We start from the raw sequence: 27,086 nt of genomic DNA on the forward strand, positions 1-27,086 counted from the left end.
TTACGCAATAAAATAAACAAAAATACACATTACAACATTAGTGCGAATTGAGGGAAATATAGTCTTTTCAGTCTATTCAAGAAACTGATGGCAGTGGGAAAGAAGCTGTTGTTGAACCTTGAGGTGTGGGTCTTCAGGCTCCTGTATGGCAGCAATGAGAAGAGGGCTAAGCCCAGATGTTGGAAGTCCTTAATGATGAAGGTCGCCTTCCTGAGACATCATCTCTTGTGGGTGTCCTCGACGGTGTACCACTGATGGAACTGGCTGAGTCCACCACTCTATGTAGCCTCTTGTATTCCTGTGCATTGGAGTTTCCACACCAGGCCGTGATGCAACCAGTCAGAATGCTTTCCACTGTACATCTGAAGAAGTTTGTCAGGGTCTTCGATGACATGCCAAATCTCCTTAAACTTCTAAGAAAGCAGAGATGCTGGCATGCCTTCTTCATGGTTGCATCTATGTGCTGGGCCCAGGATAGATCTTTCGGGATGTTGACACCCAGGAACTTGAAGCTGCTCACGCTTCCCATGGCAGACCTTTCAATAGGGATTGTTGCATGTTCACCTGACTTCCCCTTCTTCAAGTCCACAATCAGTTCTTTGGTTTTGCTGACGTTGAGTGCAAGGTGGTCGTGGCAAATTTAGAGACGGTCTGTACTTTTCTTCCTCCATGTGAATTATTTTGTCATCTCTGCTGATGTTATCTGTCCTCCTCCTCCACCTTCGAACTGTCCAGTTATCCACACTATCTCCATAATCTTGGTTATTTTTTATAAGACAAGATAAGGTACGATATCTTTATTAGTCACACGTACATCGAAACACACAGTGAAATGCATCTTTTGTGTAGTGTTCTGAGGGCAGCCCGTAAGTGCTGCCACGCTTCCGGCGCCAACATAACATGCCCACAACTTCCTAACCCGTACGTCTTTGGAATGTGGGAGGAAACCGGAGCACACGGAGGGAACCCACGCAGACACACGGGGAGAACGTACAAACTCCTTACAGACAGCGACGGGAATTGAACCCGGGTCGGTGGCACTGTTCCACCTCACTGCTCTCCTGCAGTCTGATGGATCGTTGTTGAGCATACCCTCCATCAGCAACCTGTGCAAGAATGTTCGGTGAGAAAACATTGGGGTCGCACAGTGGCAGGGCCAAGAGAGCTGCTGCCTCCCTGCTCCAGTGACCCGGGTTCAATCCTGACCAGTGGTGTTGTCTGTGCGGAGTTTGCACGTTCTCCCTGTGACCACACCCCAAAGACGTGCAGGTTGGTAGGTAATTTGACCCTAGTGTAGGTGAGTGGTAGAATCTGGGGGAGTAATGGAAATGTGGTGAGAGGAGATTACAGGGAAAATCAATGGAGGAATGGCATTGCTCTGTGAGCTGGCTCAGGCTTGATGGGCTGACTGGCTGCCTTCTGTATTATATGGAAAGGCAAAATTACGTCCTTAACTAATAAAGAAAGATGAGCTCAATTGTACTGGTGACAAAAGTGTTCGAGTCGTCAAATCAAATCAAGTTTATTGTCAAATCGAGTTTATTGTCATGTGCATAAGTATGGTGAGGTATGAGTGCAATGAAAAACTTGCTTGCAGCAGCATCACAGGCACATAGGTACAGACAACACACAGAATAGAAATTATACAAGACAGTGGAAAAACAACTCGGCAGAAAAGACATTAGTGCAAAGAAAAACACAATCAGAGACAAGTTCACAGTAGTGCAAGAAGTGATCTGTAGTGTTTTGTTGCTGAGGTAGGGTTAGGGTTGTGCAGGTTGGTTCAAGAACCGAATGGTTGTAGGAAAGTAGCTGTTTCTGAACCTGGTGGTGTGGGATTTCAGGCTTCTCTACCTCCTGCCCGAGACTAGCAGCGAGAAGAGGGCGTGACCCTAATCGTGGGGATCCTTGATGATAGATGTTGCATCCTGTAGATACTTACATTGGTGGGGAGGGCTGTGCCTGTGTTGGACCAGACAGGATAAGGGATTTCATTCAATTCTTAGAAACAATCAACTGGGTGAATACTCCAGAAAAAAAATGAGCTGGTGATTACAAATTGACAGGCAAAATTATAAATTTAGTAAACGTTGAGCAAGGTTGGATGCAGTGAGCTCTGTATTTATAGAGTGTCCTCCCCAATTTCAGGTCATCCAGAAATCACCATTGTAACCTAGGAAACTAGTAACCAAAATGACCACAGCTCATACCCACAAGCAGATGAACAGATAAGTATTCCTTATGTTGCATATCTGAGCTCAAGTGGCTGGAGTGGGACTTGAACTCAGTGCTGATTCAGAAGCCAGTGTGGTACCAATAGACTATGCACGTGTGGAATTTTCTACCAGAGACAAGAGTTCATTCTGGGCCAAGGACCAGAATCAGCACATGGCGAGTAAACTTCCTGGGAATGTGGAAATATTGCATGTTTGATCGGCTAAAGGGATTTAAACCACTCGGCATTCATTTCAAACAGAGATATTAGACTTTTAGTTTTCTGTTTTTTCCCCCCAAACTTTGGGTGATTCTAGATAATAATGATTTTCTTTACTACAAGAAGAGATGGAATCCACAGCTGTTTGCTAAATTACCAGGACAACCAGACCAAAAGATACCTACTATAAAATTAGCATTGGCCTCAGATGCAAACCAGAGAGATTACACCAGTTTAGTTTTAAATGATGTCTCTCTTTCACCACTGACAGACAACAGCAAGCAAAATGTGAATATTAGCCAGCAACATGGTGCCACTCAGCATTATGAACGATGCCATCATTGCCGCATTAAGACCCACATGACTAATGCTGAAATGATCCTCTTGGGAAATGGGATTTTTTTTTACAAGGGGCAATCAAGTTGAATTGTCTGATTTTATTTTTTAAAGCCATAATATATTGCCAATAAAATGCAGAGTGCAAACAGCTATGAATGCCCAGGTTACTCAGAACCCATTTGTAACTTCAAACCCTCGGTGATCAAGTGATTACTTAAATGAACATCAAACTGTGAGTGCGCACTTTAACATACCGCTGTTTGGAAACAAATTGTGACATATTTCATTTGGATGTGGGCCAATCATGATCGTTTTGGCTGATCATTTACAGAAACCTCACTCTCACATCAGGGGATGTTTGAAGGAATGATGTTGAATTTTTCCTTAATGTTTTATGTGTATATTGCAAGATGTTAGTTACTTAAATGTGAGTCCAATTAGAAATATAATAGGAGAACCTAATGAGGGAATAATTAAGTTGATTCAAGTGGCTGTGACTCCAATGGATTAATGACTCCAGGTATAATTAGTTCACAAAATGTACGTTGCTTTCCATAACGACTGTGTAGAAAGATGCTAAATACTTATTAAAGACAATCTAATTACTCTGCAGGAAATTATTCTATGATATCAGTAGAACATAAGCTTACAATTGCTTGGCAAAACATGATTAGAAATATATACTTAAATGTATGTATTAGATACTAGTCCTCCTTAACCCATCTAATTACAGGGATTTGCATATTTAAGCTTTAAGATTTCAATGTATTACTGTTGGAGAAGAAGAGACTGATTAAGGTGGGTTTCCTCAGTCAACATGTGGCTTCTGTCCAATCTGAAATTCATTTAAACCAGATGCAAATATGACATAGAGATAAAGACAAATCTCCAAATTCACCTTTGGAAGGCCACTCGATGAATTGTCCTTTATCAATAATCTCATCTTGATTTTGACATACTTCAGTCTCTTCTGTTGGACCAGAGGACAAACATGTGTAGCAGCACAATAAGATCTCACTGAGGTATCTTCGGTCTCAGAGTGAACTTACGTGTTGTGATGTGGCTTAGAAAGCTGTTGGTGCTTTTTCTCTTTTGATTATCATTCACATTTTCACTGATCGCTCCTCTGTGTTGTGGGTCATTTGTCATTTAATCCTAAGGGACAAATTAGTTACTGCCTCCCTGAGTGAATCTCACAGCAGAATTACAATATGTTGATTTCATCTAAGCTTTCAACCTCTCAACATGCATGATAACTGCCATTCTTTTCTGATGGGGATGTGAGACCACTCTTCCCCAGTCAAATTAACTGAAAGTTTATTAGTTTGCTTTCTCAATCATCTTAAAGCTAAGCAGTGTATTTTCTCTCTCTCTCTGTTCTCCATTGTTTTTTCTCATAGTTATTTGATTGGTCCATTTCACAACCACCTCGAGTCTGACATTATGAACAAGTGGCCATTTTGTTTCAAAGCCTTCCCAGTGAACAGTTATAAGTGAACACACATCAGAGTTGACAGGTCTCACACATGGACGTATGTGGATAGCACAGTGGTGCAGCTGGAAGATCCACTGCCTCACAGCACCAGGGTATGGAGTTTACGTATACTCCCTGTGACCACGTGGGTTTCTCCCAGATGCTCTAGTTTCCTCCCACGTCACAAAAGACGTAGGTTAGAAGGTTAATTAGCTACCGTAACTTGCACTACTGGATCCTTGACTTCCTAATCGGGAGATCACAGTCAGTGCAGATCAGTAGTAACATCTCCTCCTCACTGACAATCAACACAGGCGCACCTCAAGGATGCAGGCTTAGCCCACTGCTCTACTCTCTCTACACTCATGACTGGTTGGCAAGGCACAGCTCAAACGCCAGGTTGGGAGAACACACACCAGTATTCATTGAGGGGTCAGCGGTGGAAAGGGGGAGCAGCTTCAAGTTCCTGGGTGTCAACATCTCAGAGAATCTATCTTGGGTCCAACAAGCTGATGCAGTCATGAAGAAGGCACACCAGCGGCTTTACTTCTTTTGGAGTTTTAGGAGATTTGGTATGTCACCAAAGATTCTTGCAAATTTCTACAGATGTACATTGGAGAGCATTCTGACTGGTTGCATCACTGTCTGGTATGGAGGCTCCAATGTGCAGGATCAAAAGAGGCTGCAGAGGGTTGTAGACTCAGCCTGCTCCATTACTGGCACAACCCTCCCCACCACTGAGGACATCTTCAAGAGGCGGTGCCTCAAGAAGGCAGGATCCATCATTAAGGACCCTCACCATCTGGGATGTGCCCTCTTCATGTTACTACCATCGGGGAGGAGGTACAGGTGACTGAAGACCCACACTCAATGTTTTAGGAACAGCTTCTTCCCCTCTGCCATCAGATTTCTGAACGGTCCATGAAACCATTAGCACTACCTCGTTATTCCTCTTTTGCACCATTTATTTATTTTTATAACTTATAGTAATTTTTATGTCTTGCACTGTACTGCTGCCGAAAAACAACAAATTTCATGACATATTTCAGTGATAATAAACCTGATTCTGAATCTGAGGAGAGTGGTTAAACCAAGGGGGAATTGATAAGAATGTGGAGAGCATAAAATAGGATTATTGTAAGATTTGTGTAAATGGCTGGTTGATGGTTAGCACAGACTCAATGGGCCAAAGGAGCTGCATCTCTCTATGACTTCATGATCTATTCGATATCAGCAACATTATTGAGGTAGTGTAGCAGAAAACATTTTTATCTTTCCCTTTCGAACACATGGGCAACGAGGACAGGAAGAATGCTCAACTATTGTCATAGCAGAGACCCAACTGAAAGTCAACAACTGCTTGAGAGGACAGAAGTTAACTCAGCTGTTTTTTTTTGTCATTTTTATATTAGTTTTACTTTAGTGTAGTAGTTAGCATAATACTATTACAGCACCAGCGATCCGGGTTCAATTCCCATTGCTGTCTGCAAGGAGTTAGTACGTTCTCCCCTTGTATGCGTGGGTTTCCTCTGGGTGCTCCAGTTTCCTCCCACATTCCAAAGACGTACGGGTTAGGAGCTGTGGGTGTGCTATGTTGGCGCCGAAAGAGTGGTGACACTTACGGGCTGCCCCCAGCACATTCTCAGTAACGCAAAAAGATGCATTTCACTGTATGTTTCGATGTACATGTGACTAATAAAGAAATATCTATCTATCTATCAATCCATCTATCCCTTTGTGCTAGGATAACTCCTCAATGTTTAACAACATCTGAACATTTGTTGCATTAAATGGTTCTAATCATAGATTTGTGATTGAACCAGCCTTAATTATTGTTCCTGAGTTGGTAGGATGGCGGTGTGATTAGGTTGACTTGTTCCTGGTTGATAAGATGGTGGTATGATTAGTTGACTTTGTTTGTATTCACAAGAGTTTAGAAGAATGAGAGTGGATCTGTTTGAAACTTACAATAGACAGACTGAATGTGAGGAGGATGTTTTGTCTTGTCTGAGAATATAGAGTAAGACATATAGGACTGAGATGAGGAGGGGTTTGAAGAAGGTGGTGAACCTTTGAAATTCTCTACCACAGAAAGCTGCAGAGGAGAAGCTGCAGAATGCATTTAAGGAGTTAAATAAACCTCAAAGCGCTAAAGGTATCAAGAGCTATGGAGAGTGTGGTTATGGTTTTGAGCTAGCTCATACTAAATGGCAGAGCAGACTTGAAGGACTGTGTGGCTTACTCCCGTTCCAATTTTACAATCATTTCTTTATTCTTGTGTCAAGTGCACACGTGAATGTTCAGCACTTGAATATAAGATCCATTACATCTTAATAACTTTTCAAAAGCTTTGTTTTTGTGAACTTTTGTTGAAAAATAAAGCACTTTGTTTACAAGGCTGTAATGGACAATATCTAGTGTTTGTGAATCAAGAACGACCAAGTGATGACCACTGTAAGTGACCTCAATGCTCAGCCTCAACCACAGTGAAAGGAAAACTTAAGAGTACCATTTTCCGCACCAGTTTAGTGCAACATAGGTGTAGTTTCATGCAATGGACAGTGCTTACAGGCTGTGAATGAGATTGTTCAAACTTGCAATGAATGATTTCAATACAGTTTCTGTTAGCATGGGACTGCATTCAGTATTTCTGCAGCATTGTAGCACTGAACGTTACTCTCCTGTCTTAAGTAGATGAAAATAAAAGACATGGTCACAAAGTCAACATTCAAAGATTTTCACACCATGATTCTGGGTTGAGTTTCAATCCAGTATCTGAAGTGAAGGAGCTGTTTCTGAACTCACACCACTACTCAGTCAATGTGTCAATGCAACTTGCTTTTTTTAAAGCAATTACCAAATGAGGCAGGCACTTGTTATGGAAAAGTGCCTGGGATGAATCACTCAGCTCTCACTATATTGTATGGATGGGATGTGTCACAGGCTGATACTTTTAATACCTTTGTTGAAAACGATTTTTTTATATATAATAATTGTGAAATGTAATGGGTCATTTAAACCAAAATACAAAGATGGCTTTGAGTAGATTAAAAAAACCTCCGGTGTATATTAGACAAAAGCTTATCCAGAGTACTTTGGATAGAGTCCTACAGTTCAGCTCAAGTTGCTCTGTTTCTTTGACAACATTTATTTTCATTTAGAGGGGATTTAAAAATAAAGGTTTTATTTATAATAGGAGGACCATTAGAAGTGGGAACAGGAATAGACCACTCAGCTACTCAAGCCTGCTTCATCATTCATTTGGATCATAGCTGATGTGCTGTTCCTCGTCCACCTTCCCGCCTTTTCCCCATACCCTTGAGTTTATAGATGTAGGCTTCACAGGCTGAGCCAGCATTATATTGTCCATCCCTGGATGCCCTTGCAACACACACAAAATGTTGGAGGAACTCAGCAGGTCTGAACTCAGCCTACTGAGTTCCTCCTGCATTTTGTGTTGTGTTGCTCCAGATTCCTGCATCTACAGAATCTCTTGTGTCCTAGTTGCCCTTGAGAGGTTTTGATGAGCTGCCTTCTTGAACCATTGCAGTCCCTTATCAATTGATTCCCTTATTAATTCCCTTAAGATCAGCCAGAAGGATTTCGCTCCCACATTTCTCCATGGCAGGGAGCTCCAAAGAAGCGCAACCATCGTGGAGAAAAAAAAGTCTTTCTCATCTCAGTCTTAAATGAGTGGCCCCTTGTTCTGAGATCATGCCGTCTGATTCTGGACTCTCTTCTGGGAGGGAAAAATCTCCTCTCAGCATTTATCCATCTAGCCCACTGAGAATTTTATGTTTTAATATTACCATCTCTCATTCTTCCAGCAACACACACAGAATGCTGGAGGAACTCAGCGGGTCAGGCAGCATCTATGGAGGGAAATGAACAGTTGACATTTCTGGCCAAGGCCCTTCATCAGGACTGGAAAGAAAGAGGTCTACTGTTTTCTCCTATCAGTCTCCATCTTGTTCAGTCCTTTGCCTCTTCCACCTATCACCTCTCAGCTTCTTACATCATTCTCACTTCCACCCCCCCCCCCACCTATCTACCTTCCCCCCTCACCTGGATTCACCTGTCACCCACCAACTCAGCTCCTCCCCCTCCACTTACCCTTTTATTCTGTCTTCTGCCCTCTTTCTTTCCAGTCCTGATGAGGGATCTCGACCCGAAATGTCGACTGTTCATTTCCCTCCATAGATGCTACCTGACCTGCTGAGTTCCTCCAGCATTTTGTGTGTATTGCTCCAGACTTCCAGCATCTGCAGTTTTTCTTGTGTCTCATTCTTCTCGATTACAATGAGTAAAGTCCCAATCTGTATAACCTTCCTCATTGTATAATCCCTCCAACCCACTTAAAATAAGAGCAAACATTTCATAAGATTCCCCTGTGATCTTTCTGTATTTCATGCAAAAAGACCCCCAAGTGCTTTGTGCTGGAGCTTTCTACAAATTTCCTCCATTGAAATAATGCCATTCTTTTGTTCTTCCTTGCAAGGTCAACAATTTCACATTTTTTCACATTACAGTCCACTTGCCAACTTTTGCCCACTCACTTAATCTATCAATGTCTCTCTGTAAACTGCCCTCCTCCCAAATTGCCTGCTCACCTATTTTTGTGTTGTCTGCATCCTTGCCTTCTTCCTCCAAGTCACTGATATATAGTGGAAATAGCTGCTATCCCAGCACTGATCACTACAGTACTCCTTCTTGCTACTTCCTACCTGTTAGCCAATCCTTGAGTCCATGGAGGGGAGCCTGGTTTCCATGATGTGCTGAGCTGTGTCCACAACTCTCTGCAGTTTCTTGCGTTCACGGGCAAAGCAGTTGCTAATCAAGCCGTGTTGCATCTGGATAGGATGTTTTCTGTGGTGCAACTATAAAAATTGGCGAGTGTCAAAGGGGACATGCCAAATTTCTTTAGTCTCTTGAGGAAGTAGAGACGCTGGTGAGCTTTCTTGGCTATGACGACTACGTGGTTGGACAAGGACGGGCTATTGGTGATGTTCATTCCTAGGAACTTGAAGCTGTCTAACCTCTCGACCTCAGCACCGTTGATGTCGACAGGAGCATGTGCACTGCCCCCCTTCCTGAAATCAATGACCAGCTCTTTTATTTTGCTGACATTGAGGGAAAGGTTGTTGTCATGATACCATGTCACTGGGCTCTCTATCTCCTTCCTGTACTCTGACTCATCGTTATTTGAGATATGGTCCACTACGGTGGTATCATCTGCAAACTTGTAAATGGAGTTTGAGCAGAATCTGGCTGCGCAGTTATGAGTGTATAGGGAGTAGAGTAGAGGGCTGAGGACACAGCCTCTTTCCTCCTTATTGAGGTATATTTTTGTTGCATATCATGAATTACCTCCATAAATGTGTGCTACAGTTGCTCACCATCTTTCCTGCTAATCTACTGGTTTAGTCCACTTTAGCCAATTCTGTCTTCATTCCAATGCAATAAGTCAAGCACAGTTGCTTCCTACTGAATATCTTGCTCTTGTACTGAAAACAAAATTCTATCATAATATGATCACTTCTTCCTCGGGGATCTTTTACTCCGATCATTTATTAAACCTTTCTAAATTTCCAACAACAGATTTAAAATTGGTTGACTCCATAATGTTTTTTCTCTTGGAAGCTATCCCAAATGCACTTTATGAATTGTTCCATATGCCATTATTTGTTGGTTTATACCATTTCCAACAGTGTGACCACTGTTTGGGGTTAGTACACTGCTGCTACTGATGTATTTTTTTTCCTTTCTGTTCTTCACTTCCATCCAAATGGACTCAACATCTCCTGATTCTAAATCATCAATCGTTACTGTACTTATTTCATCTCTTATTAACAATATTATCCCACCACCTTTTGCTTCCCACTTGTCCTACTTAATATCAAATATCCCTGACTATTAAGGTCCCACCTTTGATCCTCTTGCAACCATGTCTCTGCAAATGCTGTCAAATCATATCAGTTTACCCCTATTTGTGCCATTTGTTCATCTACCCTGTTGTGAATACTTTGTGCATTAATCTGCAAAGCCTTGTTGCCATTTTTAATAACCTCATCTTTTTTTTTCCTTTACCATGACCCTAAAGAATTAACGTGAAGCTGTTTTAATGTTAATGATAACTAATCCATCTTATCATAGTGCTGGCATTTGAATGGCAGTGAATGGGGCTCTGTGTATGAACATAGGAAGATGAATGCATACACACACACACTCACCTTCACACATGCGCACACCTATGTACAGCGTGACTCACAACCTCTTTCTAGATCACACATCCCGTTACAGGCAGCATCTGTGGAGGGAAATGGACAGTCAACGTTTCAGGTCGAGACCCTTCATCTGGACCATTTGAAATATAGAAATAAAGTGGAACTGCCTGACCCACTGAGTTGCTCCAACTTCTTGTGTGCTGTTCCAGATTCCAGCATTTGCAGTCTCCTGTGTGTCACACATCCCATTGAGAAATTGAGAAAGATTGCCTCATGCTCTTCCGAATCTTGACGAATAAGATGTGAACTCGTTGAGGCACTCAAGGTTCTGAGAGGGGTTGACAGGGTGGGTGACGGGAGGCTGTGTCCTCAGGCTGGAGAGTCTAGAACAGAAGTTCGTGGGGGTGGGGGGGGGGGTGGTTGGGCAGTGGATTGTGGCAAGTCTCAGGATGAGGGATTGACCACTTCCAGTTGAGCTGGGAAATTACTGCACAAGTTACTGCACAAAGGATTTTATACTTTGGAACTCCCTACCTGAGAGGGCGATGAATACTTGATTATAGAGAATATCAGGGCTGAGACCAGCAAGCTTCTGAACACTAATGTAATCAAGATATAAGGATCAGCCATGATATTGAATGTGAAGTAAGCTTGAGGAACACTATGGCCTGCTCCTACATCTTATATTTCTTATCTACACCCACAATCAATCACATATATATGCGCACATACACAGTAGAACTCGGTATATCCGACACACTCGAGACTTGGGTGGTGTTGGATGGATAGATTTTCCCGACTATTGGACGTTATTCCAAGTGATATTCCAACACACTTGATTCACTTTTTCTTTAGATGTTACACACTGCTATAACATATTTTCCCCTGAACCCAGTAGGTGTAAATGGAGCATGGGAAACGTGCTTAAAGAGAATGTGGGAACCAGGATATTGGTGTGTTGAAGGGAATGCAGGATCCCGGGCCCTGGTGTGTTGAAGGGAGTGCAGGCATCAGCACCAGGTGAGCCAGATGCCAAAACATCTGGATTTCTGAGCAATCAGACTGCAGATTTTTGGAATTTTACTCTAAACACACAAACAGAGGAATTTGGATGTCATTTAGATAAAAGGCATTTGGATAAGTACATGGATAGGAGGGGTTTAGAGGGATATGGGCCAAACATGGGCAAATGGGACCAGCTTGGTGGGTACCATGGACGAGTTGGGCCAAAGGGCCTGTTTCCGTGCTGTACCACTCTATGACTCTACATATATATATACACTTGCAAACAAACTCTTTCCCCTTCAGGAAGAGCAGTTGTGACATCCAATGATCATTTTGACATCTGAACTGATTATTCATGCTGGTTCCTCCATTGAATAGTTTCCTAATGACTTGACACAATGGTGTGCTTAAAAATTCTTTTTGGCAAACTAGATCCACTAATTCAGTGAAAATAACACTGCAGTTCCAATAAATGTCACCAGCAACACATGTACGATCATGAGTGCGGTGCTGAACATTGCAAAAGCCTAGTGAGGATTTTGTAATCAGTATTGTGTGTGGTGAAAGTTAGGTTATCTTTGTACATTTTTGTTCATGAAGCTTAAGGTCTGGGAATATCAAAACAAAATGTACAGAAAAAAAATAGTCAGTCCTTAATATGGTTCATTGAAAAGTGCCTGTGCTCAGTTTTATTCACTTAGAGAAAAACTTGGATTGGTATGGTGCCATCCTGACCTCAGGATGGCCCAGGGTGCAAAATGTTGGTCATGCAAGTAGCAATGAATGAACTGGACTGGTCATCTGTCTTATGAGGCAATTGAAGGAAAAATATTGGTCAGGAAAGAAAAACATAAAATTTGGCTGGCTCTAGTTTAAAAAAAATACCTTAGTTGTTAGAATTTATGTAACTGAAGAGACTTATTTATGACTGCCCTAAACATGATAGGTGAAAGCATATTGGTAATAAGCACAATATATATATTGCATTGCATCCAGTACAAAAAAAAATAATGAACAAATATGATGGTCATTGTATCTTACTTAAAGCTTTGGAGCTTTGCCCTCTGAGGTATTGAGGTAAGGTCTCTTTTACTCTCCTGTGTCCTGTCAGCTGTGGCTTTAGGTTGTTCTTGCTCTCTTCCTTGGGCTGCCTTCATATATTTATAAAGATAAAAAGATAAGATATTTATTTGTCACATGTACGTCGAAACTCACAGTGAAATACGTCTTTCTGCGTTGCTAAGAATGTGCTGGGAGCAGCCCGCAAGTGTCGCCACGCTTCCGACGCCAACATAGCATGCCCACAGCTCCTAACCCGTACGTCTTTGGAATGTGGGAGGAAACCGGAGCACCCAGAGGAAGCCCATGCAGTCACGGGGAGAACGTACAAACTCCTTACAGGCAGCGGCGGGAACTGAACCCCAGTCGCTGGCGCTGTAATAGCGTTACGCTGACCGCTGTGTTACCGTGCTGCCTCTTGCACTCTTTCTCTTTGATCTTTTGCGATAACAGTCTCCTAAAGAATCATACCCTGCATTCAAGTGTACATCTTCACTTTTAATTTCTTACCAGCTTCTTCTCTTCTTTCTCAGGCTGAGTTACTTTTAACTAACAAATCTTGCACGTTGCCAAACGTCCTTGCTCCAGTGATGAGGGTCTTTGGATATTTCAACCCCTCTTTTATTCTCTTCCACTTAATTTGTGTTCTACTTAATTTATACATGTTTCATTACAACCATCCCTCATTAGCACATTCTGTGTTGATTTAATTAATATTCTGTTTCTTGAATCATGCCCCTCTAGTACAGTCTTTGTAGATTTAATTAATGCTTTGTCCCTGGATATCTGTCTGTTTCAAACTTAACACCGTTCCAGCTCATCTGAAACCCGGTAGTTGGCCTTTATGTTCCGTATTTCTGCTGCAGTAGTTCTTTGCAGTTAGCATTGCTCTTGGCTTCATTCATCATCATAAATAAAAACAGAAAATTGTGCCTATTTTAAAAAAATGTGCTGGAAACGTGAAACAAAAATAGAAACTGCTGAAATCTGAAACAAAATTAGAAACTGCTGAAAAAAACTCAGCAACGCTCAGCAGTGATAGAAAGAGAGTGAACATTTTGGTCATCAGACAAACGGTCTTCAATCTGTTTCTCTTTCTACAGATGCTGTCTGATCTGCTGAATGTTTTCAGCATTTTCTGTGATTACTATTTTAGTTGTACCAACAATCTATAAAAATGTATGTCAATAACATCAATGATTTAAAACACTGAGATATTATCACAAACATTTCTATTTAAGCTTTTATATTTAAAGCTCTTCACAATTTAAGCTATGGAGAAAAGACTGGAACTGATATGTAGCCATCACCAACCTTAGAATGTCCCAAGGTGCAAAATATCCTATAAAGCAGCAACGGGATAACAGGATGGATTACCTGTTTTAGGTGGCAGTTGAAGGGAAAGTCTTGGTCTGGAAAGACAAGAAAACTATGCCTGTGTATGACACAATTTGTGACTTCTGGGCACTCTGAATGACTCTTTAGCCAATGGAAACTTCCTGAAATAAAATGTCGCAGATGCTGGAAATAAATGAGAAACGCTGGAAGTACTCAGTAGGTCAGGCAGCATTTGTGGAGAGAGAAAGAGAGTTAACGTTTGAGGTCGATGACCTTCCATCAGAACAGGGAAAAGGTTGAGGTAAAAACCAGTTTTAATTTTCAAAGAAAAGAGGAGAGATAGAGAGAGCAAAAAGGGACATCTGTTGGATTGGAGAGCTGGAGGAATTGGTATCAAACTTGCAACTTTTTTTTTCATTCAAACTCTCTTGGTGTCCACTCTATCACAGAGTCCGCTTTTGTCCTCTTCATTCTTTCCTCTTCTTTAGCAACTTCAAATTTGATTTGTTTCTAACTTTTCATGATTCTGACCTAAAACTTAAGCTTAATTTATTCCTCCACAAATGCTGCTGACTTCTTGAGTACTTCCAGCAATTCCTTCTATCTGAGAACTTCCAAAGTTGCACTGTTGCACAGAGAAGGCAAGGGGCCAGCTGGTGCACAGCAAGGTCCCACGAGTAGCCCAGGAACAAGCCATTTGATTCAACCAGTCAATGGTGGAGTTCATGCCCAAAGTGCCTCCTTCCACACCTCTTCACCTTCCTGCTTCAGAACCTCCTTTCAATCCTCTCTTACTCATTCACTTACCTGGAATCCCTTGAATGTATCCATGTTGTTCCCCTCAATCACTCACTGTGGCAATGTCCCGCTTCCTTGCTCTCCTCTAGAAGTGTCTCCTGAATTCCCTACTGTAATTATGTAGTTACTAGTAACTGCTTTATCATTATGAACCCCAGCTTTGGTCTCTCTCATCAGTGAACGTATTCTTATACCTTCCTTATTGTATCTATCCATAACTGTAAAAGCCTCTTTCAGGTCAAGAGAAAAGAGTCACGCACGATTCAGTCTTTCCCGTTGTGCATAACCCCTCAGTTCTTGTACGTCAGGAATTAGACAACAAGTAATGACATCATCATTTCCCTGAAGTTTCAGGAATAGAACTGCCCAAGATTTGAAAGACATAGACCCCTGGATAACTCAACATTCCTAAGTTTATGTACCGGCAAGGTACATTGTTTGTATAAATAATTAATATGACGTGGATGCGTTTTGCTACAGTGTGTTTCCAGGAATCAATTTTTTAGTGATGTCACATAAAATAGATTTGTTTTCTTACACTGTTATCCATTACTTCCTTTTACTGCCAAATGGCAGATGACCCATTCATTTATCTTTCCTTGTCTGTAATTCAGTTACAGAATCTCACCCACATTGATGAAATCTGACAAGTTGATGAATGAAGATTGGCACTGACTTCAGAACATTCAAAATGGAATGTGCTCAATTCTCATCACATGCCTATACTGCCTTCCCCTTTGAACACAGATCTAATGCTTGCTGTACATCCAGTGCAGGACTTCTTGTGAAATCATTATTTAGCTGTAACACCCATCGCTGTTAGTTCAATATGTGTCACAAGATATCTCAGACTTTTACATTCCTCACCTATTTCACAGTTAGTTTGTCCAAATGTGCACTTTGTAATGGGCAGACTTTTCTCAGATCCTCTCCCTAAGAGATTTCCTCCTGAGCTTCAACTTTAATTCAGTTCTAGTTGCTTTACTTTTTTGAAAGCAAAATCTTATCTTAACCTTTAAACTGTTGCAATCACTTTTGGATAATTTTTTACAAATGCTTTACACTTTTATGCTGACAGTAAAATGCTAGGCTTCTGGTTCAGTGGAATAATGAGTAAGAACTGCAGGACACTATCTTGTAGAAGAGCAAGATGTTTATCCCCTGTGATCTTGTCAATGTTAATACACATGGAGTTGTACAGCACAGAAGCAGACCCTTCAACCCATCACGTCCACGGCACCCATTGTACCAATCTACACTAATCCCATTTACTCACATTAGGTCTGCTGTCTTCTACACCTTGGCGATTCAAGTGCTTGGCTATTTGCTTCTTAAATGTTGTGAGAGTTATCTGCCTCCACAAACTCCTCAGGAAACATATTCCAAATCCCAGTCACCTTCTGTGTGAAAAAATTCCCCATCAGATTCCCTCTAAACTTTTTCCCGCATATCTTGAACCTATGTACTCTTGCCTGACACACCCCCATCGTGGGAAGAAGATTTGTGCTATCTTCCCTATCTATCCTCGTTTTTTTAAATACCTTTATCAGGTCCCTCCTCAGCCTCCCCGCTGCAGGGAAACCCCAGCTTATCCAGTCTCTCTTTATAACTGAAATAATCCAATCCAGGCAACATTCTGCAGATGCTGGAATCTGGAGCAAAAAGCAAACAGACGTTTTGGTATGAGACTCTTCAACAGATTATGGGTCTCAACCTGAAACGTTGACTGTCCATTTCCCTCTATAGATGCTGTCTGTTCTGCTGAGTTCCGCAGCAGTTTGTTCTTTTTGCTCAACATTCTGGTGGGTCTCCTCTGCACACTCTCCAGCCCACACAAATCCTTCCTATAGTGTGGCAACCAGAACTGCACACTGCATTCTAGGTGTGGTCGAATCAATGTTTTTTGTAAAGTTGTAACATGATGAGACCCTTCATCAGGACTGGAAAGGAAGAAGGCAGAAGCCAGAATAAGGGAGGGGGAGAAGCACACGCAGGCAGATGATAGGCGAGTCCAGGTGAGAGAGGGGTCTCAACCCGAAATGAGGACTCTTGATTTCTCTCCATAGACGCTGCCTGACCTGCTGAGTTCCTCCAGCAGCTTTTGTGTGTGTTGCTCCAGATTCCAGCATCTGCAGAATCTCCTGTGTCTGCAGTTATCACCTTGTTGTTTTTACAGAGTTTGCTGTGTGCAAGTTGGTTGCCGTGATTCGGACATCACAGTAGTGAAGACCTTTCAAAAGTAATTTTGAAAGCTTTGAAGTTCTTAGGGACATATTGAAGGGGTCCTGTAGAATTATGTCCTACATTTTGTTTTAGTACAAAAGCACTGAATTGGAGAATCAACAACCTTTCTGCTTTAAAACTGATGCTGCTATTATCCTACAGATTTGAATGGTTTCCTATGCCCTGCTTTTAGCAGAGCTCTGCCGAGCCTCTGGGCTGTGATTTAGGAGCCCTGGAGACTTTTCAGAGATAATTGGGTTGGGACCCCAGCAGTTTTCCTTTTCTTTGAACGCCTGAATGCTTTGATGTTGACTAGATTGCTGTCAGAGTAATGATTATGTAGAAAGTAAACATTGGGAACAGTTGGCAGGTCAAGCAGGAGATGAAACATTTTGGATAGCGATGTCTTTTTGTTACCAGAAGGTACTCTAGATAATAGACTTCAAGATGGTATGGGACAACATAGACACAATTATTTAGCAGTGTCTATTGCACAAGGATGCTCAGAGCTAACTGAGCCAGGATCACAATGCACATGGCCTTTGATTCTTTTAATGTTTTCTTTTTGTTGTGCATTTGTTTCCAACCTGCAATATCAATCAATAGATAAATACTATGCTGGAGTTTCAACTGATGAATAATTATATAGGTAGTTCTGTTGTAAAGCAGTAGTTACGTTCCTTAGAAGCATTGAGTTATAGAAGGTCGTGTTATAGCAGAACAGGCTATAGTTGCCTTCAAAGCTCAGGTTTAAAACAGGTTTTCCCAATTGCAATCCTACCATAAACAGTGTGGCCCAGGTAATGCAAATAGTATTCCCTAATCCATTAATCACGTTTTAACCAATCTGTGATACAGTATGGAAATACAGGACTCCCTATATTGACATAAATCAACCACTCTCTCAGGTTGCCTCTGGCCACACTGCACAGTGCTTTCCACAGAACTTATGGTTTTGCTGACAAGCATGACCCAAGTAATCGAAAAGTTGGACAAAATGAAAAATCTTTCCCTGCCTTTGGTTGCTTCCCTGTCCTGGTAATGGTTTAGAACCCAATTCTTTGCTTTCTGAAAGACTGTGGAGTTTCTTTTATGAAAGGTGCCATATGAATCAAAGTTTCTTATGTTCCTGCCCTCTCCAGTACATCTTCGTCATCATAGCAAAGTTGCACAACTCCTATGTTGCTTATAAAATATTGCCATCATTTTGTCGACTAAAGTGTTTTATGCCATGTACATTTCTCGTTTGTTGCAAAGTATTTGTGTCAAAAAGTATTAAGCATTGCTTGAATTATACACGCACATAGCATTTTAAAAGGTGGTACTGTATCATAAGTTAACTTACTTTCATCCATCTGGACTGGAAGTAATTGGTGATTTACTATTTGGCAGTGAGACTTGACACCTTTGATTAATTAACAGCACTAAACACCACTCAGTTACGATAATCCCAGATGCAGCTTTGAAGGCAAGGTAACAATACAGAACTGGCTAAATGTTGTTCCTGAAAACATAAAAGAATTTTCAGATTTTCTCTTGAATCATCTTTCTCAAAACCTAAGGCTGTAATCAAATGTTATTTTGAAAAATCAGCTTGGAATTAGGAGTCCGAGACCTCAAAAGCAAAAGGAACGCAGAATCTTTCTGCACATCACTGTGGGAATTGAATGGATATGATATGGATGGTAGATAGATCAATATCTGCATATCAGCCCCTCCTGAAGCCTCATCCAACCATTGACATTAAGCATGACTTATTAGTGGACTTTTCCATTAATATTGAAGGGACAGACTTGCTCAATTTTGAATTGAGAGAGCTAGTTCTTTATCCAAATTTTCTCTGATTTTTTTTTGCAGAAAAATGTCTATACTTAGTGGACTATTATTAGTGGACTTTTCCATTAATATTGAAGGGACAGACTTGCTGAATTTTGAATTGAAAGAGCTAGTTCTTTATCCAAATTTTCTCTGATTTTTTTTTGCAGAAAAATGTCTATACTTTACATGAGTAAAAGAAAACAGAATTTCTACCTGACTCCTGGTGGACTACACAGCACTGATAAATGTGTTAAAGGATACATGATATCAGTGTGTGTTTACCCATGTGGTTTTTAACATAGGATTTAACGATAATCCTTGCCACCATCAAGATTTTTGAAGTGTTAATCAGCAGGGCACTAATATTTTCTGTGATGATTTATTGGCCAAGGCATTAATAAATGCTTAAACAAATAATTTCAACCATCTTGGGCAGAAACAGTGTACCACAAGTCACCAACAGTTGTATCAAGTGTGAGAAGGGCCCGGTATTCCCCACTGATTACAGCACAGTGGAAGTCAAACTGACAAGAGGTCATAATTTTTTTTTGCCACCAGCAATGTTAAGGCAGGAATTATGCTCTTCTCCCTCACTTCTGAAAAAAAATGGGATTTGTTTTCTTGTGCATTGCAGACCAAAAGTCTCAGTGGGTCATACAGTTCTTTGCAAATCTTTTCCACATTTGCATTGGAAGGAGTTGTCAATCCATTGCAACACATTGTGAGAATCCACCAAACAGCCCGAACTAATAAGTGCTAAATAATTGGGTGGAAGTATCTGTCCATTTCACTTTCATTGGAATAATGACTGAGTGCTGGATCAGTATGTCTTTAGTTTCATACCTAGCGATTAGGCTTCCATTACATTCAGTGCACGGACGTGCATTGATTGCTATTTGTATAATTCTGTTTAAGGCACCTGACTCTAATGTTGAAATGGTTTCATTCCAGGACACAGTTAACTTCTATTTCCCTGAATATTGTTTGCCATCTTAATTGGATTTGCAGAGAACATTGATAGGTCCTGGATGATGATGTTAGATGAGCAGTATTACTGATTTTATAATTTAGCACTCAAAGTATGTATGATTACATGCCTGGAGCTCTTTTTAACAGACTGTAGAAAATATGCTATCTTTGATTTCTGGTGCATTATGAGAAATTCACCAGTGCAAAGTCAAATGTTCTTTATCCATTTTATTAATGCAGCAAAATAGCAAAGTTTGAAGATTTTTTCTTCTCAAAGCAGTGTTAATAGATCGTCTTGCTTGACATTTCTGTTACATTTTACGTGTGTTAAAAGTATGACTGGTTAAATTGTTTTTGTAATTACAAGGCTCTGTAAGATTATAATGCAATTGTTGAGTAGTTGAATGCAAAGCTCCTTTTCACTGCAATGAATATTCATATGAGAAAAAATACTTAAGAATGGAATTTGACCGTAACTGCGATCTGCATCTCCCCATTGCCAGTCACTTCAACTCCCCCCTCCCACACTATCACTGATATGTCAGTCCTTGGCCTCCTCCACTGCCAGAAGAATTCCAAGCGCAAACTGCAGGAACAGCACCTCATTTTCCGTCTTGGAATCTTGCAGCCTAATGGCATGAACATTGAATTCTCCCACTTCAGGGAATTCCCACCCACCCTTCCCCACAAAACTCCCCCCCCCACCCCACCCACCATGGTTCTTCTCTTCTTCCATTTCCTAGCCTCTTTTTTTTCTCTCTCTTCTTACCTTTAACACATCCCTCAGTGGATCTGCTCTCCCCTCCTCCCCTGCACCTGCCTATCACTGTCTCTCACCTGCATCTACCTATCACCACCCTGTGCCCACCCAGCCTCCCCTCTTTTGTCCACCTATCACTGCTCTGCCTTTCCCTCCAAATATTGGGCTTCCCCTTTTCCTATCTTCAGTCCTGAAGAAGGGTCCTGACCTGAAACGTTGACTGCCTGCTTTTCTCCACGGATGCTGCCTGGCCTGCTGAGTTCCTCCAGCAACATCGTGTTTTTCATCTGGCTTCCAACATCTGCAGTCCTTTGTTTCTCATGACATTATAATCCTTTGTACAATTCAAGATATAAATTCACTATTCACACACACAAGTTTTTCTAAGTACTTGTAAACACATTGTGTTCACTTGTAGGTAAATGATAACCAAAAATTGTTTTATATCAAATAAAGCACGTTGCTAAAAATGCTTTGCTTGGGAGATGGTCAGACATCAATCCTCACAGTGTTAGCCATCTCCCATTGGATTTAGATGGGCAATTCTACAATTCTGACAAAGCAAAGATGAAGACATGACAATGCATATTGCACTCTGGTGTTTACCATGGAAGAGAAAATAACTTAATGGGAAAAGTCACAGGGAATGTGACTATATTGGGCCAATCTTGGTTGAGTTGTGCCAGTTATTCCTTGGATCTGATGAAGTGTCTCAAGCCCGAGACATTAATAGTTTCTGTTTCCACAGATGTTGCCTGACCTGCTGAGTGTTTCCAGCATTTTCTGTTTTTATTTCAGATTTCCAGCATCTGCAGCTTTTTTTTTTGTTTTCATGTCCTGTAGATCTTGTAGATTGAACGTATTGCAGCCACGGTATGAAATGGTGGTCTTTTTCATCCCATCCAGTGACAGAGGAACAATGTTGCTAACAATATTCCTCTGTCACTGGATCTTCCTCTGATCTATCATTTGGATGTGTTTAAGCATCTTGAATGATGTCTTGCAGGCAGGGACCTCACAGTTGAGCTGTGAAGATATTGGACAGAATTTGAGTGGTCAGGAAGCTTTTTTTGTCTGAAGGAGTTTGCAAATAGCCCTGTTGAACTTAATGTGCTGGAGTCCATTACAGTAGCTGAAAAGCGAAAACCATGTTCAAGTGTAGTTAGATTGAATCAAAGCACAGTGACTGACCTTATTAATTATCAGAAGTCCCCAGATTATTGCCAGGATAATTAGAGTGTGTGTTTTTGGCAGTTACATGAATAAAAGAAAACAGAATTCCTACCTGACTCCTGGTGGACTACACAGCACTGACAAATGTGTTAAATGATGCATGATATCAGTGCGCGTTTAACCATGTGGTTTTTAACATAGGATCTAACTACAATATAACGGCACATAGATAAAATTTAGCACTGATAAATGTTAGGCAAATAGTATGAAAACAAGGAGAGTGTTAACTCAGTGTGTTAACTCAATCATTCTTACAGAGTGGTGAAAGGATAAAGAGATTTTGATTTATAATGGCAGAGTTTACAAAAACATGATCTTAGTCGCTGGTTACAATCAAATAAGTGGCAAGACAGTAAAACTGAAAAGAGATTGCCTTATGTAAAATGTTGTTGACACTCCATCTTCAGTAATCTGCATAAAATCCACAAATCACACCAGATATTATGGGCATGTCTTTGTGGTAGATACGTGCAAACATGAGTCACTTGTCAACAGTTCAGACTGCTGAAAAGAATGTCCAGTACTACCAAGACTGTTTGTATAGGTTATGTTGTAGTTTTCACATCACTGTGAAAGGAAAGGCAGGGAACAAAGCTGATGATTTGACGGGGCATTCTAACAAGTGAGGTCCTTGTGTTCACCTCTTCACCCACTGCATAGTAATGACATGTAGCACAAACTTTGTAGCATTTTTTGAATGTCTCATCAACTCTGGCAGATACATGCAGATGTTTAACTGAGGCCTGGCCTCACAACCTTTACATGCAGTCAGAGAGTTTTGCTTTTCTTGGTCAGCATGCAATCCAAGCAACATTGAGACCTCTCAGAATCAGGTACTGATCTCAACAGCCACGCACTCCAGAGGCAATTTAGTACAAGACTGCCTCCTGCAATCTAAGGAGACAAGATACGATGACACTGAATCAGGGAGGACTGATATCCTATTCTTATGATATAGATATTTTGTTAATATTGGAAATCTTCTTGCAGACGTTTGTCCTTGAACATACTGTCAATTTTTTTTTAACTTATGTTCAGCCGTTTGAAAAAAATTACTTTTGTACTTTATTGGTGTGGAAATTGTGCAGTATCTTTGTTATGAGATTGATGTGGTCCAGAGTACAGATGCAAGACATGAGATTAAATCAGCCTGCGTAGGATTACAAAGGATGTACAACACAGAAACAGGCCAATCAGTCCAACCATGGATGCTCTACTCAAGCATCTTCCTGTCTTTTCTCACTTAAGTATCCTGGCTTGACCTGTTGATTCCTTCTTCTGCATATGCTTGTTAAGTCTCCCCCCAAATACATTTGTACTGTTCACTTCAACCACCCTGTGTGGTATTGAGTTCTACATTCATGCTGCTCTTCGGGTTAAGAAATTCCTTCTGAATTTCCCACTGGATTTCCTGTGCACCATGTTATATCAATGGCCTCTGGTTCTACTTTTCCCAGCCAGTGGACACATTCTGCTTCCATTCTTTCAAAACTTATCATCTGAAAGACCTCAGTTTGGTCATTCATTCCTCAGTCTTCTTTTCTCAAGGGAAATGAGACCTGCTTGGTATGACACGATGTTTCTGCAAATTTAATTGGTGACAAAGCTGCTATTAAAGTGCAAGTGTCAGGAACAATTAATTGGTAATGCCTGGGGAAAGCAGCCAACATAATTAAAGACCCCCCCCCCCCCACCCCAGTCATTCTCTCCTCAACCCCCTTCCATTGGGCAGAAGATACAAAGGCTTGAAAACATGCACCATCCAGGCTCAAGGACAGTTTTTTATCCTGCTATTATCAGACTCTTGAATGGACTTTTTGTACAATAAAGATAAACTCTTGATCTCTTGATCTACCTCTTTGTGGCCTTTGCACCTTATTAGCTCCCTGCACTGTACTTCTCTGTAACCATAAGGCAATAAGACCATAAGACAGAGGAGCAGAATTAGGCTATTTGGCCCATCAAGTCTGCTCCGCCATTCGATTATGGCTGACTTATTGTTCTGTCTCAACCCATTTCTCCTGCCTTCTCCCCCTAACCTTTGACACCCTTACTAATCAAGAACCTATCAATCTCCTCTTTAAATATACCCAAAGACTTGGCCTCCACAGCCATCTGTGGCAATGAATTCTGCAGATTCACCACCCTCTGGCTGAAGAAATTCCTCCTCATCTCTGTTCTAAAGAGACGTCCTTTTATTCTGAGGCTGTGACTTAGTCTGTAACTGCAACTGAAACACTACATTTTGCATTCTGTTATTGCTTTTCCCTTTGTACTACCTTGACATATTTATGTTTTAGAAAGATCTGTATGGGTGGCGTGCAAAACAAAGTTTTTCACTGTATCTTGGTACACGTGACAATAAGTAACCAATCACCGAATTCAATTTGTGACAAAACTGCGATTAAAGTGCGAGTATCAGGAACAATGATTATATAATTAGAGTATCGTTGGGTTCACTTTAGAGAGAGAAATCCGCTGCCCTTACCTGGCCTGACCTGTAAGTGATCCCACAGCCACAACCTCTAGAGTTGCCGTTCATATGTAACAAGCTACTACAAGTGGTTCAAGAGGGCTACCCCTCACTATTTCAAGGCAATAAGATGTAGCCAATAAATGCTGTCCCTGGGAGTGACCTCTGTGAATGAGTAAGCATAATAAAGATGAACAAAGAATAGGTTTGCAACCTGAAAAGTTTAAAACCCTAAGGAAGTAACTTTATTTTGGAGTATTTTTACTCAATAAACTACGTTACTTATGTAATAAAAAAACTGCTGGTGGAACTCAGCAGATCGAGCAGCATCTGTCAGGCGGGACAGGAATTGTAGACATTTCCGATCGAGACCCTGCATTAGGAAAGGATCGAGTGACCCCTGTAAAACGTCAACAGTTCCTTTCTTCCCACAGATGCTGCTCAAGCTGCTGAGCTCCTCCAGCAGTTTGCTCTGGATTCCAGCATCTGCAGTCTCTTGTGTCTCCATTACTTACACTTTTACCAGAAGATTACTTACTTTTGTAATGGCTGCACAAATTACACTAAACTCCTTTAATGCATCAGCAATTCATTTCTGGAAATAATTATTCTTTGCAAGGAAATAAACCGGATGGGGAAGAATAGATTTATGCTTCAGTTAGAGAAGGTGCACATTACAGAAAACGAGAGCCAAATTGAGCAGTAATTAGGCTGCATTTTGAGACTATAAATGTGTCATTTCCTATACACTTGAGCTTTTGGAAGTCTGTCTTAGTCCTCGATACTGAGCCAAGCCAGGAATAATACAAACAGCTGCCATGCATATTCCTTGCAGGTGGTTTCAGATGGCTTTGATGATCTGTGACCTTGGTACATGTCTCGTCCTTCAGCCTGGGTATAATACATGGCCTGGGGCACGGAGGAAGTGGAAGGGAAAGGGGGATGTGAAAATGTGTGAGAAACGGATGAGGAGGTGCTGTTGGCTCTCAAAATGAACCCTGTGCAGAATGAAACAAAAATACTGCAGAGCTGAAATAAACAAGAGGAAATATTGATCAGTCACAACCTATAATGAGAGAGACCAAAGTAAGTGCAGAGAAATTCACCCCTGGTCAGTCATGCTAAATGTGCTAAACAGTAGCAAAAGCACATACTACTTCTGCTTCAGAAATTCGCTTCCATTGACTTTGATGGGATGAATTTTAAATGCAGAGTACAAGACCCACCACAAATATAGAACTTGTAGGGTAGAACTGACCGGTCATGAGTTTTGTGACGGATTTGGGTGGGAGGTCATTGACCTGAAATGATGATTCTTTCGACCTGATCATGCCAGACTGCACTACCACCAGGAATCACTGCCTCCTGTCTTCCCGTGTCTGTGCTTACCCTGGATCCCATTGACAGTTGTCCCTCTGTGTCCAGGAGACCAACATGTTGTGTGCATGGTGATAACTGGTGAAACACAGAGACCTCGTCCCTGCCTGGAGCACCCTTGACAGTCCTTGACACAAGAACAAAACTGAGGGCAGTGCTTTCATGGCTGTGAAACTTTCACTGGTCTTAACAATTACCCCGTAGTACCTCCATGCACTGTGTAATGAATTGATCTGTACGAATGGTATGCAAGACAAGTTTTTCACTGTTCAAGTGACAATAATAAACCAATAACAATACCAATTGTTGAACACGTCTGTATTCAAAACACATTTAAAGATTCTTCAATTTTTTAAAAATTAGAAATTATTTATAGAGTTATACAGCACGGAAACAGACCCTTCAGCCCATCAAGTCCATGCCAACTATTAAACACACATTAACACTAATCCAATATGAATCCCATTTTATTCTCCCCAGATCCCCATCAGCTTCCGCCGGATTCACACTCACATGCACATTTGGAGGATTTGTTTACGCATTTACGGGAGTGAATTATCCTACCAACCCACACATCCTTGAGTTGTGGGAGGAAACCAGAGCACCCTGAGAAAATCCATGCATTCACAGGGAGAACATGCAAGCTCCACACGGACAGCACCCAACGTGAGGATTGAACCCAGGTGGCTGGAGCTGTGAGTCAGTGGCTCTACCATTTGTTCCACTGTGCTGCTACTAAATGCAAAAACAAATTAAGAATTCAACTAAAAAACCAAAAACTCCATAAGTAATTCAACACATCAAACTAAAGCAAAATAATTAAAACAAAATATTAAACTTTCTTTGCCTCTTGTTCTATAGACCTGCAATAACTATATTAGAATCAATAGGGTCTCAAATCCTGAACTGCCCTGGATCTGAGAGGTGATTTTCCAATGTAATTCTGGAAATCTCAACAAACTGCAATCCCAAATCTGTCAGTAAGTCCTGCAGAAGTCCAGGACTGATGGCTGTTTGAACACCTGAACCCCAGTGATTCCAATCAGAACCACTGGGGGAACTCAGTATAACCTGACCCTTTTCCCTCCACAGGTGCTGCCTGACCTGTTGGGTATTTCTGTTTTTAATCCCTGTGCTTTTTGTGCGCCAGGTTATAAGCACAACAGAGTAGTGCATATATGCGGTATTGCTGTCACACTGGCATTTGTCTTGCTGTGGTGAAATTAATGAAAGGGATCCATGCAGATGTGATGAAATACTAATTAGAAAGCGCAGATTACTGCCGAGGTAGTTATATGTCAAGGAGATGCTTGGCTTTCATTTTTCTTCGCACACGTTTCAGGCAGTTGTGTCCTTTCAGAGGGTTGATATGTCTTGAGCTAAGAGTCATTCATCAGCTGATGTTGCCTCAAGGACTTGTCAGGGCTACATAAGGAGGTTGCTCAGATGTCTGCAACTGTTGCATTTAAAGATGCTGGAGTCATAGAGTTGCATAGGCCCTTCAGTCCATCACATCCATGCTGACCATTTTGCCCGTCTACACTAATCCCATTTGCCCACAT

General features: G+C 41.2%; 1 protein-coding gene and 1 long non-coding RNA gene across 4 annotated transcripts in view; one reads left to right on the forward strand and one right to left on the reverse strand.

The window, feature by feature from the left end:
* The window catches only part of ccser1 (coiled-coil serine-rich protein 1), a 1,189,492-nt gene that overhangs the window by 428,536 nt on the left and 733,870 nt on the right, over positions 1 to 27,086 (forward strand). The gene's annotated exons all lie outside the window — the stretch shown is intronic.
* LOC127585888 (uncharacterized) lies at positions 731 to 12,563 on the reverse strand. Its single transcript, XR_007958609.1, has 3 exons — positions 12,518 to 12,563; positions 10,478 to 10,554; positions 731 to 757 (listed from the first exon to the last, which is right to left on the reverse strand). It is a non-coding gene; the product is annotated as an uncharacterized LOC127585888 (long non-coding RNA).

The sequence above is a fragment of the Pristis pectinata genome, chromosome 2 (assembly GCF_009764475.1).
Source record: "Pristis pectinata isolate sPriPec2 chromosome 2, sPriPec2.1.pri, whole genome shotgun sequence".
Classification (NCBI taxonomy): Eukaryota; Metazoa; Chordata; class Chondrichthyes; order Rhinopristiformes; family Pristidae; genus Pristis; species Pristis pectinata.